Source organism: Pygocentrus nattereri, chromosome 19, assembly GCF_015220715.1.
Source record: "Pygocentrus nattereri isolate fPygNat1 chromosome 19, fPygNat1.pri, whole genome shotgun sequence".
NCBI classification, from domain to species: Eukaryota; Metazoa; Chordata; class Actinopteri; order Characiformes; family Serrasalmidae; genus Pygocentrus; species Pygocentrus nattereri.
The window spans coordinates 15696425-15710652 of NC_051229.1; positions in this window are offsets into that span (position 1 = coordinate 15696425).

Sequence of the window (14228 nt, forward strand, 5' to 3'; positions counted from 1 at the left end):
AGAAAATAATTCTGAGATACTAAGTCAACATTCAGACAAGTAATTATTTCAACATAGTAAGTCGATATTTTGAAAAAATAAATGATTATGAGATAGTAGGTCAATATTTTTAGGAAAATAATTCATTATTCTGTCCCACTATGTCAATATTTTGAGAAAATAAGTCATTATTCATAGAAACAAAGTCAGTATTTTGAGAAAATAAATTATTAATTTAAGATAAGTTCATATTCTATAGAAAATTGATTTTTTCTCTCCTCTATCTTGCAGAAATGGGCTTCAAAGTTTTGTCCTGAAAATGTATGAAAACAAACAGACACCACAGTTAACACAGTTGCTGCAATACAGCGCAGCTGCCCAACAGAAGGGATTCAGATGAGGTCTGTTGGCATGGGAACATGTGGCTCTGATGGACTGTGTCAAACACAAAAGCATCGTCTATACACACTGACTACTGTTCAGTCCAGCACTAACACACACTGTACAGTTGCAGTGTGCACTGATATACATACAGCCTTAGAAACAGCTTTACTGTGAACTCCCAGCTCACAGAGTATTCTTTTTTTTGTCTGGAGACGTTTGTCTGGAGACGTTTACGTCACCCGAACTGTCACTCAGGAGCAGAGCAGAAACTATAAAAGCCTGAGATGTTATTGATTAGGCTGGATTACTCACAGCCTGAACCAAATGGTCAGTCCAGAAATATTGTATACTCAGTCTGCACTGTCAGCTCCACACACACTCTCTACTTTCATTACATGCTTATTTAAAAGGCGTTACCTGAGACGTAGCTTCACTCTCTTTTCCTCTCTGTATACGCTCTCTCTTTCTTTCTTATATCATCCTGTCTTTTTCTTCTCACTTCTGTCTTTTACATTTTTACTTTCTTTCTCTTTTATCTGTTTCTCTCCCTCAATTTTCTATTCCTCTCTTCTCTCTCTGATCTCTTATCTTTCTCTCACTCTCTGTCTCATTCTCTCCCTTTCTCTTTCTGTCTCTCAATCATTCTCTCCTTCTGTCTCTTTCGTTCTTTCTCTCTCATTTCTCCTCTCTCTCTCTCTCTCTCTCTCTCTCTCTGTCTCTCTCTCTCTCTCTCACTCTGGGTTTGGTCTGCAGTCTGATGATGATTGATTGTGTGTGTTTTGGGACAGAGGGAGATTTTGACATTTGGAAAAGTCATGAGGTCACATCATGTCACAGGATCCACCTGAGTGACAGACCAGGAGGAGAGAGGAGCTGCTGCTCACCACAGCTTCTTCAGTTCAGCTCAGGGTCCAGTGGTTCTGGACAAACTGTGCTTCACTTTACTTCAGTCCAGCTTGGTCTCTGTGCGCTGAGATGAGTTCTGGAATAGAGATCTTGCTTAAAGCCATGTTTTTTACCGCTGGTCTTGCATATTTTGGTGTTTATATATATGTACACACACTCAGACCGCCGCAGTGCATGCGGGGGAGCTGTAGTCTTTAGGCTGGTTGATGAAATTTCATTAACAATTAATAAGTTTTTGTGATCACCAATGTATAGATTTACATACAAATTATTCAGTACATGCAACGAAAGACCACCCTTTCATTTATTTCATTTTCAGTCAAAACAGCCATATAGTTAATTCATTTTACAGTTTTATGAAAAAAGAAAACACATTCACTCTTAATATACAAGATAAAATAATGGTTCTGTATGCAACCTTTTTGAAAAAGATTATATATATATATATATATATATATATATATATATATATATATATCGTTGCTATCGGAAGAAAACCTCGTATCTCCATTTTTGCTGTTTTTCAGCTTCTGACATAATCTGAAAATGCCTGTTGCCCTTTACATTGTGTATAAATTTCATGATGAATGGTCAAAACAAACGGGCCAAAATGACTTGGAAAGACGTCTGGTTCCATTGATTTCCTTTGACAGTAGAGTATGTTTTTACCTTCTCCTGTAAAGTTACCATTTTGGATATACAAGATTTTGATCCAACACATACACATACATAAAATATGTCTATATACAACACGTGTACACATATATATAACAACAACAATGTTTGTCAAGCTTAACAATAACAATAAAAGAATTGTTTTGGTGCTATATAGAACCATACAGAACCTTTTTGAAAAAGGTTATACACAGAACCATCTACAGCACATTTTCCATCTATTTGAGGAGCTCTTTCACCATACAAAGAACCCTTTAATCATACAAAAAGTTCTTTGAGTGTTCATGGTTGTATATAGAACCATTTTGTTTACTAAAGAGCCCCTGAAGAACCAATTCTATATATATAACCAAACAATACACAAATGCTTCCAAAACTAAGTATTATGTCAAATCTGTCAGTATGTAATTTGCTTACTGTACTTCTGTACACCGTACTGTTACATTTCATAGTGTCCATCCAGGTTTTTTATGGCCATTTTACAATTTCACAAAAAAAGCGGTGGGTGGAAAACCAACAATTGACATTATGTTCCCCTTCAAAGACTAACATTTACACAAACAATTACCAAAACACACCAAAGAAACATTTAAGACCTAGAAGACCAGCATGGCCATCAAATAAACAGTAGTCAGATAAACAACACTCAAAGCTTTCATCTTTGACAGGGATCAAAGAGCTCCACTATTGATTCATATCTAAAAAAATCCCCAGGTCTTTCTGTCCATCCTTCCTCTGTGAGAAGACTATTCAGCAGTATGAGTCTGAAAGGATGAGTAGCTGTCAAGAAGCCCTCCATGAGAAAAAGAAGAAGAATTTGCACTAGAAAGGCAAAAATAATACATGAAATAAATGAAAGTAGTGCACTTTTTTTTACTGCAGTAATATGTCAAATTAATACACAGATCAATGACGCATAACATTCAAATGCATTAGCAATACATACATTTGTGTTCAATAAAGGCAAATTAACATACAAATCAGTTGTGCACAAACATGCTAATTTATTCAGAATCAATATATTTATGCGTTCAGTTATGTGTAAATTAACATGCACATAAATTATGCACAGTCATGCAGATTCAGTAAGCTATTAATGCTGATCTTACTTGCAAAAAATTTCAGTAGAATATGCCTTCCAATCAGCCTTATTACATCCACGCAGAATTATTGATCGAAGCATAACGGTCTGCCCTCTCACTCTGTTCGCTCCAGCAGAACTGATGCTGATGGCTTTCTTCTTCCTTCTATGTGAAATATTTGTTGCTGGAAGCAGTCAGCTCAGTTAACAAACAGCAGTTGTGTGTGTGTGATGAAATTTTGTATGAGCTACAGCCCAGTGCTAGCGTATATCACTTTAATATGCTGCACTTCTGTATGTCTACGTTTGCAAGTGTTTTTTCCAGTTTATGGCTGGCTGAATGTGCCACTAGGGTGCTACAAAGATCAGGCAGGCTTCTCCACAGCTTTAGGCAATCCGAAAAAGTTTACAAAGTCAACTTTCAGGCGCATTACACAATGTCGCTGGAGGACTATTTCATAGGGCCGTCTGACAGAAGTAAAAACCACCTCAGTGGATTTGCCAAACCCTCATGGCAAACTTCCTCCAAACCCAAACTGACTCCATCATCCAGGACTTCAGTCTATCGCTGTCAAACACTCCGCCAGCAGAAGTATGCTGCCCGTCGCCCTCTCTCTTTTTCTCTTTGTGCCTTCTGCCCAAGAGTTGCAAAACCGCTGAGCGTAGGCCAACAAACTCTAACGAGCCTTTCAGAGAATATGCATCTTTCCCTGCACATTTACTCTCTGTATGAATCCATTATTCTACCCGTTCAGCTGCGTGAAAATAGACGCCCTTAACCTAGTGGACTCCAACCTTGGTCCTGGAGAGCCACCTTCCTGCCTAGCACCAAAAACAATTTACCACACCTGCTATGCCTAAGCAACCTCTTCCCAAGTCTCTGAGTGGCTGGATCGAATGTATTAGTGTGAAGGGCAGCATATTGGATACAGGATACAACTAAACTCTTTTTGAAAAAGGTTCTATTTTGCACCAGAAATGGTTCTTCTATTGTTACAAGCTTAACATCATAACAATAGTAACCCTTTTCTTTGAAAAACTGAAGCAAAGTAAATTAGTGAAAGAGATTAAAATGTAAAACAGCAAAAAAAGAACAGTAAAAAAAAATCTGCATGTAGGTTTTGGGGATTTGCAGACATGGCAATGTGCAGTTGCATAAAATGGCAGGAAGAACATTGGATGTGTTTTGAACCGTTTCCCAGAGCAGATGAAAGTGACATTCATAAGCGCATTGAAAGAGTATTCAAAGAAAACTCAGAGTCAAAAACTTGGTTAATATTATCTACTGTTATCTTCTATTGTCTTCTATTGCCAACATATCTACATCAGTGTAATGTTGATTTACACAGAGATAGCAGGCAAGCTAAACACCCTAACTGATTCCAATTAAGTGTGAACAGCTAAATCGGTACAAATTTGGTATGAAACGTTGAAAAATCTCTGTGGTCAATGCTAAATGATGTTTTGAGAAGAATGTGTTAGCGAGCTACTGTCCACCAGACTGAATAGTTAATGATTTGACCTGACTTTGCTTACCTGAAAACATGTCTGATGTACACTGCATTTTATGGCAGCTTCCTTAATTTGACTCCGCCCCTTTCTTCATTCAGTGCCTTATTAGTTATTGCTGTCACCTGTAGCTTGTTAACCCTTTTCTAACCTTTTTCTTGTCTTGTCTTTGTTCATGTTGCACTCTCATTTCAGGGCTTCTTTTTCTGGTCTTGAGTCTTTTTGAAGGTCTGTAACTCCAGGACTCCCAGTTTTATTGCTTTTAATCTTTGTTGTTTTTATTTGGCTTTGCAATTATTTTGTTTTATGAATAAAACACTCACATATGCATCCTGCTTCTATCACTATCACTCTCCTTTATTAAAATAGAGTAGTAGGTTAATGTCTTTGGTCACTGCCCAACTTCAAACATGTAACACTCCATTTATTGGTATCTGCAAAGCTAAATGCTAGCTAGCTATAAGCCTCATTGTGAGGATATCATTGCATGTTCAATTCTGATTGGATCTTTGTTTTAAATATGCTGCATTTTTCCACAGACATGGACCTTTTAGAGTAGTGGAAGGAGTGGTATGACATGTTAGCCACTGCTGTCTCCAGAAAACAGAATATTGATGGAAAATGGTCAGAATTGTTTGCATTTATTAAACCTAAAAGCACGTTAATATATTAAAAGTAATATTCATATAGTCACAAGGCGGATTTGTTGGTCATGGGTGCACAGCATCAGTGGCACCCATTAAAGCTCTGCCGTTTAGCATGACCCCAGAAGTTTTTCCACAGTCTATGCTACTCCCTTCCCTTCCCTCTCTTCTTTTGTGAAGGTTAGCTGTGTTATATCCGCTTGTACTGTAGCCTATGTCTAAATAAACAGCTGTTGGGAGCCCAGGGGAGAGATTAATGACATCCATTAACAGATTAATTAGAGCATGGACCACTTGCTGTGGAGAAACAGCCTGAATCATGCCTCCTCTGGAGCTACGCTGAAGTGTACCCTCTCTCCAAGCAGGTCAGCACTGCTCCTTGGACGCATGTGTTATAGTTAGTGATTATTCTGTTTGGTGGAGCAGGATGGATGATCTGCTTGAGCCAGAAGTGCCTAATATATAACTCAAGCACACAGTGTCATGAATTAAAGTGTTTTATGATGGCAAAATCTTATTTAACTGCCTGCTTAGTTTAAGCTGCTAATATGAGATGAATTGGTTATTAAAACTTATTGAGCTGACATTGAATTGGCCTGTGGCTACAGCAAGGCCTAGGATACAGCTTATATTTAGAGCTGAAATTTCTTTCCTTCCTGCATGTGTCATGTATGTTTATGCTTTGGACAGCAGTGACAGGATTAGGTATTATGGCTTTATGGTAGTCAGCAATATTCTGCTTAAAGGACCTCTTTCCTATATTTTTTCTTGTATTGCAATTTTTTTCACCTGTGAAATTTATGTGCCATAATTAGTTTTCACTTGACCATTTCCAACCTCTCTTTATCCCTTAAAATGAAACAGGCTGTTCTGTATGTTTAAGACTGCTAAATAGCGTGATTTGTTGATTTTCAAAGTGAAAATATGTTTACACGTCCTCCGCACTGAACATATTTAAGTTTGGCGTTTGGCATTTACTAAGTTTCACATATTGGAAAAGAATGAAATATAAAATCTGCCAAAACTTCTGCACAGGCCATATTTACATTTTTTCCAATATGTCTTCCAATTGTAAATTGGTATTTCTGTAGCATTACCTGGTTGGAAACATCTATTTGGAATGCAGCCAGGATGTAAGGCTGACTTTACTGTGGGGCACCCACTAATGCAAGTAAATGACTTCTTTTCCAGTTGGCTGTCTTACATACATGGAGTTTAATTCAAAATGCCAGTCCAGATGAATGGATGGGGCTAAACTGCTGTTGTCTGAGCAGGTGGATATATGTAAATGTGAAACCAATGGATTGCAATATCAAAGCATTAACACTGTTTATATATATATATATATGTATGTATATGTATATCCACACGGCACGGTGGCGTGGTGGGTAGCGCTGTCGCCTCACAGCGAGGAGGGCCTGGGTTTGATTCCCCGGCTGGGCGGCCAGGGTCCTCTCTGTGTGGAGTTTGCATGTTCTCCCCATGTCTGTGTGGGTTTCCTCTGGGTTCTCCGGTTTCCTCCCAAAGACATGCTAGCATGTCCAATTGGACATGCTACATTGCCCCTAGGTGTGAGTGACTGTCTGTGTCTGTCTGTCTGCCCTGCGATGGACTGGCGACCTGTCCAGGATGTATCCTGCCTTCCGCTCGAAGACTGCTGGGATAGGCGACCCTGACGGAGGAGCGGCTTAGAATATATGTGTGTGTGTATGTATATATAAATAAAATAATCATGTATCCATGATTTGAGGCTTCTAAGCTTTTTTAGAAACAGGGACTCACTGCACTGCATCTTAACTAATGTGGCCCAATTTGAATGGGCCCTGACTTCAGTGTGGGCGAGCTCGGTATGGAATTATTGTATTTAGAGCTGCAGACAAGGCTGGAGATTGGGCTGACTAATGATCATGGTGGGAGCAAACCATGGGGCTTCATTGTGTTTCATTCTGAATGGTTTTTATAGCACATGTAATGCTGTCTTAACAACTGCCCCACTGTGTCTCACTGCACGTTAAATAAACATTAATGTCACTCCACACTCTCAAGTGCTACGTCTATTAAATGAATGTCTCGCATCTACAGCTTTGCCTGTTTTCACATCTCCTGATCCAAGTTTTGTTTTCCATGAATCCTCACCATTGCATAAAAACCTCATAACTCCATTTGAATAATTTAAACCAGTAGAAATGGTCCAACATTACTTGGAATTAATATTGTAACATTAGCATATATTAAAGTTAAGAACTTTTTTTAAGATGTTTTTTTCTTCTGTTCTAAATTTACCATTTCAGAGACTTTGCCTATGACAGTTATGAATGTCCAGCTCAGTCCATTTTAAATGAGTGGATGGTGTCATGAAGGTGTAGTCATTGATTATTAATTGGCCTCTTCTAGCATTAAAGTGAGTAATTATTAATTAGCCTTTTCCTAGTAGTGCCTGATTGGAAAGATCAATTTGGAAGGTAGTCAGGCTGTAAGACTGAATTTACATAGTGAAACTTTCACGCAACGTAGTTGCTTGAAACCTTTGTGAAATTTGGCACACTTTCATGAAACAGCCAATCAAAATGGCGATTGATTTGACTGGATCAGTGGACAAGAAAATGAAACAGGATATGTTTATTGGGTGGGTCCATACAGGATCCTTCTGACTTTAAGCAAGATTGGTAGATTTAGAAGTGTTAAATAGAGCTAATGTTAACAGCTGTTAAATGGCTGCTAGGGCCACCTGTGTTCTTCTTTGTCAGCCTGCTGTGCTCGTGATTTAAGTGATTAGATCCATTTTCTCCTTTCTTTATGCTCTCAAGTTTACAAAGAGCTAAGAATCATTTGGGATCCAAAGGATGAAATGTATTATAGGAGGGGAGACCAGTGCATTCCATGATTACCTGGTTGTGTTTCTAAGACAGGATAAGTCAGGCATGAAGCAGGTTATAACTGTAACAGCTACCTAAACGTTCATCTTCAAAGGCTCAACATAAACTCAACAGATAAACAACCCAAAAATATAATAAATAACCCTAAATATATACACCGGTCACTGCAGTAACACTGATGTGGTGGTGGTGTTTTAGTGTGTGTTGTGTTGGACAAGTCGTGTCCACTCACTGTCCACTCTATTAGACGCTCCTATCTTGTCAGTGCACCGTTAGATGTAAAGTCAGACACAATAGCTCATCTGCTGCTGCACAGTTTGTGTTGGTCATCCTCTAGTCCTTCATCAGAGGTCACAGGATGCTGCCCACAGGACACTGTGGGCTGGATATTTTGGTTGGTGGACTATTCTCAGTCCAGCAGTGACACTGAGATGTTTAAAAACTCCAGTAGCACTGCTGTGTCTGATCCACTCAGTCCAGCACAACACACTAACTCACCACCACCACATTACTGCAGTGCTGAGAATGATCCACTACCCAAATAGTACCTGCTCTGTGAGGGTCTATGGGGTCAACACCACTGAAGAACAGGGTAAAAGGAGGCTAACAAAGTATTCAGAGAAACAGAGGGACTGCAGTCTCTAATTGTAGAAAAAGATGTCAATGACAACTCGAAAAAATGTACAAGATGATAAAAATGTTGCACATGTGTAAATTATATCTCACAGATGAGTGTACACTGAAAATAATACAGTGTATCAAAAATACAAGCTGCTAATTTGGTTAACTGGTGGAGTAATCGAATGTGTTGCAAGCAACTCTGATTGTCATTGAATCCCCAATATAATTAACATGAATCATTTGGGAACTGATGATGCTATTTGTCGCAGTTTTGCAAGTGAATTTTTGGCCATTCCTGCTTGACACAAGACTTTAGTTGCTCAACAGTCTGTGGTCATTGTTTTCTGTTTCTCCTCTTCATGATGTGCCATGCATTTTCAATAGGAGACCGATCTGGACTGCAGGCAGGCCAGTCAATCCAAAGCACTCTGTGTCTACGAAGCCATGTTGTTGTAGTACATGTAGAATAAGGCTTGGCATTATCTTTCTGAAGTAACCATAGACTTCCCAGGAAATCCCAATATATGCTTTTGCATCAATGGTACCTTCACACATATGCAAGTGACCCATTCCATGGTGACTGATGTACCCCCATACCAAGACAGATGTTGGCTTTTACATCTTTTGCTGGTAAAAGTCTGGATGTTTCCTTTCATCTTTGGCACTGAGAACTCAACATCTGTTTCTCCCAAAAACAAGCTTTAACATGGAATCATCTGACCACAGCACATATTTCCACTGTCTTTGGGACTATCTGAGATGGGCTGAGGCCCAGAGAACTCGGTGGTGTTTCTGCATGGAATTGATGTGTGCCTTTCTCCATGTGTAATATAGTTTCAAGTTGAATTTCTTGATGCTGCAGCAGACTGTGTTAAATGACAAAGGTTTTCCATAGTATTCCCTAGCCTATGTGGCCATGTTTAACACAGTAGCATGACGGTTTCTCATGTAGTACCATCTGAGGGCTCAAAGGTCACATACATTCAGCAGTGGTTTTCTGGCCTTGGCCTACACTGACTTCTCTGGATTCCCTGAATCTTTTCATTATATTATGTATGGTAGATGGTAAAAGACCTTAATAATTTACAACATTGCATTGAAAAATGTTCTTTTTGAACTGTTTGGCAATTCCCTCACAAAGTTTGGTACAAACTGGTGACCCACATCCCATTTTTGCTTGCAAAGACTGAGCCTTTGGTGGATATTCCTTTTCTACAATATACAATCATGATGCCTTCACCTGGTACCTGTTCACCTGCTCATTGTGTAATGTTTCAAAATGGCATAACTTGAAAATTCTATAAATGTTTAATTCTTATTTTGCCCTTGCCCAAATTTTGAGTGTTTTGCAGGCAACAAATTCAATATTTGTTAATGTTTCCAAAATATAATAAACTTGCATTATAAAGTTTCTTTTGTCCGGTAAATAAAGCTTTAAGAGACAAATCACAGATTCTTGTTCTTACTGTTTTTTCAAAACACTCCAACTTTTCTGCAAATGGAGTTTGTACTATGAGTCTGTAAGATGTACTTATGAGGGTGAAGAAATTATTAAAGAATTAACAAAGCTGATCACTGGAAACAGGTGGTTTAACATGCCATAACAATGCACATTTTAGTGTTGTCCATGTTCCAAAACACCTGGCTTGTCTCACTAAGGCACATGGTAAGTAGCTGCTGAGTGAAATCAGGTGTGCTAAAGGAAGGAAAATGCTGGCCCATGCTGTCATCTTCCAGGCCACTAAAATTTGACCCTCCTACTCAGACACATGTAGCCTCTTTCTGAAGGCTTGAGGCAGGACCATCTGGAGGTTAACACTTACTGTGTGGTACCAGCAGCAAGACATAATATACATTCCTCTGAGATTCTCTCACATCTAGCCTGAGTTACTTTTCGTTTACTTTAAATAACCCTCCTTGCACCCACTCAGTGAGGTGGGAGCACGGATGGGTCCTCAGTAATGTGTCTCTCATCATAAGCTTCATTTCCACTAAATTCAGAGAGCCATTACCCCCATTACGTTTTTCACGGGTGATATATTTCTGTTCAGGCTTTGGAGACCTACTTCTGAAGACAGGATTGAAATATGTATCATGGCATGCTCAATCTTCCTGGTAGCCTACATAACTGCATATGAAGCATTTGAAGCATGTATTTATATATGCAGCTATGGACATGAGTATGTATGTGTAGGTATGTACATATGAATTAACTGTCACTGTTGTAACAAAGGTTGGTTTCTATAAAAGGATAATCTCATAGAAGAAGGAAAAAACCTTCTTAACTTTTAGCATTTTTGTTTCCACCCATCCATCCATCTATCCATCCATCGGCCACCATTTATTGAATTTCCAGCCAGCACAGCCTTTAAGTACAAGTTATCCATTTTTCAAGCATCACAAAAATAGCAGAAAACAAATATTTGATACAAAATCACACAGATGCCTCAACATCTAAATTTACAAAAATCACATTTTTCACTATAGAGTGAGTCCCCCACTTTGCCTTTATTAAAGCTTCCATTCATTTTGGCACACCTTTCTGCAGAGATATTATTTTCCCACACCTCCAAAGTTCAGTCTTACAAGTTGGTTGCATTTTCTGTTACTCATAGTCAAGTACAAGGAAAACCTACTCTGAGTTTGAAATTGGAATTCTCTTTGGTTTTCACTGTTGAAATGAAACGAGAGACCCTCAGAAGAGACCGAAGGAAGGGTGTATTGTTAATAGTTGGACATTTCGACATGCTGTTTCACTGTTTTGAATGTTCATATTCCCATTTTTTTGACACTACATTGAAATCAATACACTCTTACTATGTGTCTATGCATCTGTTTATGCTACACTCTACCTATTTATCCATCTGTCTTTCTGTCTGTCTGATTATCCATCCAACCTTGCAACCTTCCATCCATCTCTCAGCTCCTCTTCCTAAACCTCAGCCTTTGAAATGCTGAGGTTCATTAAAGAAGATTGAGGGATTGGGATAAATGGCTCAGTTCTTTCCACAGATGCCAAACAAACGAACACAAACAAACAGCTGAAACATTTTTCAGCTAAAAAAATGTGAACTTTTAAAATTTAAATTTTAAAACATTGGTCATTTAATATTTAATAATGTTTAATATTTTAAGTGCCCAAAATAATTCATTAATGGTTTTCTCCTCCTCCATAAGACATTTGAATGCTTCTTAGAAAGCTGTGTTCTAAGCAGAAGTAGCACAATTTCCTTCTTGGAATAGTTTTGTATATTACATGTCAAATGCTGGTATGAATATTAAAAAATCATTTATTTACTTATAACTTTGAGTTAGACTATGTTTCAGTACATTATTAGGCAGAAGCTGTCTCGCTCTTATGTGTCTGTGAAGGCATATTTTTTGTAATGTAATGGAACCTAAGACAAAAGGTTGTTGAAACACTCTAGTTAGACAGGATTACATTATTAATCATTTATTTCCCCTGACTGTTTACTCACCTCTAGCATCAGTGTTACCACAGCATTCAAGTTGTATGTTTGTGAGGACTACTGGCTAAGTGGCTATCTACATGTAAATCCTCACAGTCATAGTGAACTGTCCATAACTAGCTCACATAGCTGGGACAACTGATTAGCTAACGTTAACTTGCTAATGGCACAAGAGTAACAGCCAAGCACTAACTAGCTGAAAGAACAATTTAGCTAGCTGGCTGGCTGGCCGCTTGAAACAACAGCCTGAGATAACAGAGCTAGCTGATCTGATTATCTACAAATACTTTGAATATCCATCCATCCAGCCATTTTCTAAGCTGCTTCTCCTTCAGGGTTGCGGGGGGTGCTGAAGCCTATTCCAGCGGTCATTGGGCGGAAGGCAGGATACACCCTGGACAGGTCGCCAGTCCATCGCAGGGCCCTGCTCTGTAAAATAACAACACACACATTTTCTACTTCTGAAATTCTTTATAAAAAATATTTATACATGTATGTACTCACCATATGCTGGTTGAAGTAACTTACATGTGAAGATGACTTTACTGCTAGCCATAGCACCATCCAGAATTATCAATATTTGTCACATTGTGGGATGTGACATCCCTGAAAAGCCAATATATTATTTCACAACTAGGCAGCATATTTAATGTAACTAAGAACTGATGGAGTACTAATGTTGCTAAAATGGCTGGGGTGGCTGTGTGGTTTTGTCTGGGTGTTAGCACATTTGCATACAAAGAATTCTGTGTGTAAGAATCCTGTGTATAGCATTAGCCATATAGCTCCTTTATCCTGTTCTGCGCTATTGTAAGTGCTGTACATCACAAAATTGCATGATTATTGAGCAATCTGGTGAGCTGTTATAGGTAATTGTTCATGTTCCATAATGACAATATTCATGTGGTGTAATCACCCCCTGCTGCTGTGTGGGAAGTTTGATAGGCTATTTGATTGCACAAATTTGGAAGCCTCCAACTCCAATTCTGATTCCATGTGGCAGGAATTGATAGAGTCAGTTCCAAGAGATGAGTCCACACAATAATTCTGATTCCAGAAACCAAAAAATAGAGAAGGGTGTCTGGCAAGAAGAAAGAGTATGATATTAATTATATTTGGCCCTAGCAAGGAAATGTGGAGAGCTAGCATTACATTAACTTGGAGAACTAACCCTACACTAACTTAGCTGACTCATGATGGCTGGTTGTGTTGTACCTGTCAAATTCCTCAGGTGGGTTGATGTATTGGCCCTGGTAATGTTGTTTGATTGCAAGCCAATTTTTCAATAAAGATTTTACATTTTACTTGTCTTTCCACTTTATCTAAAGTAAAATGCAGCTGGATTACTCATTTGTGCATTTTGGAAGGATATGTTTTTCAAACAGGTCTTCTAGGACAGTGACAGCAGAATATCTTGCACTATGTGTGCATGAAGGAGAGGACAAATTTGAACATCACTGTGGAGTCCAAAATCCCTCTTCCCTGGGGTCATCACAGGATGTGCAACCTTCATGTCTGAGTCATCACACACTTGCTTCAAACTGTGTCAAGTTTTTAAGTAATCTCTAATGGATTTGCTGGTTTCTGATAGGACAGTATCTGTAGGACAACCATTCTCACACTTTTGCTACATTTTTGCACTTAATGTGTTGCAAATTAGGTTGGAGCAAGAATATGAACCGTCTTGGGGTCCCTAAGGAATAGTTTGAGAACAACTTGCTGTAGGGGTGTAATCAATCATGGGCACCAGACCAGCTGGCATTTGACCCAACACTTTTAATTAAGTTCAGGTTGCTTCCTCTCTACGCTAACCTATGGCTAACTGACCCCACAGCCCGACAAAATAAAACACATAAACAACACATATGCACAACATAAACTACATTAACAACAACATAAACAACAATAAACAGTCCCTTTTTAGGGGAGCGCATACCTCCCATGAGCCTCTTTGCATGGCCTTCTACATGGCCACACCTTCAGAGCCTCTACAATAGCCCCCCCTTCAAAAGTTGACCACCCAGTCAACAATAAGAAACTGGGAGAATGCATATGTCTATATTCAAAAACTTTAGTTTCCAAT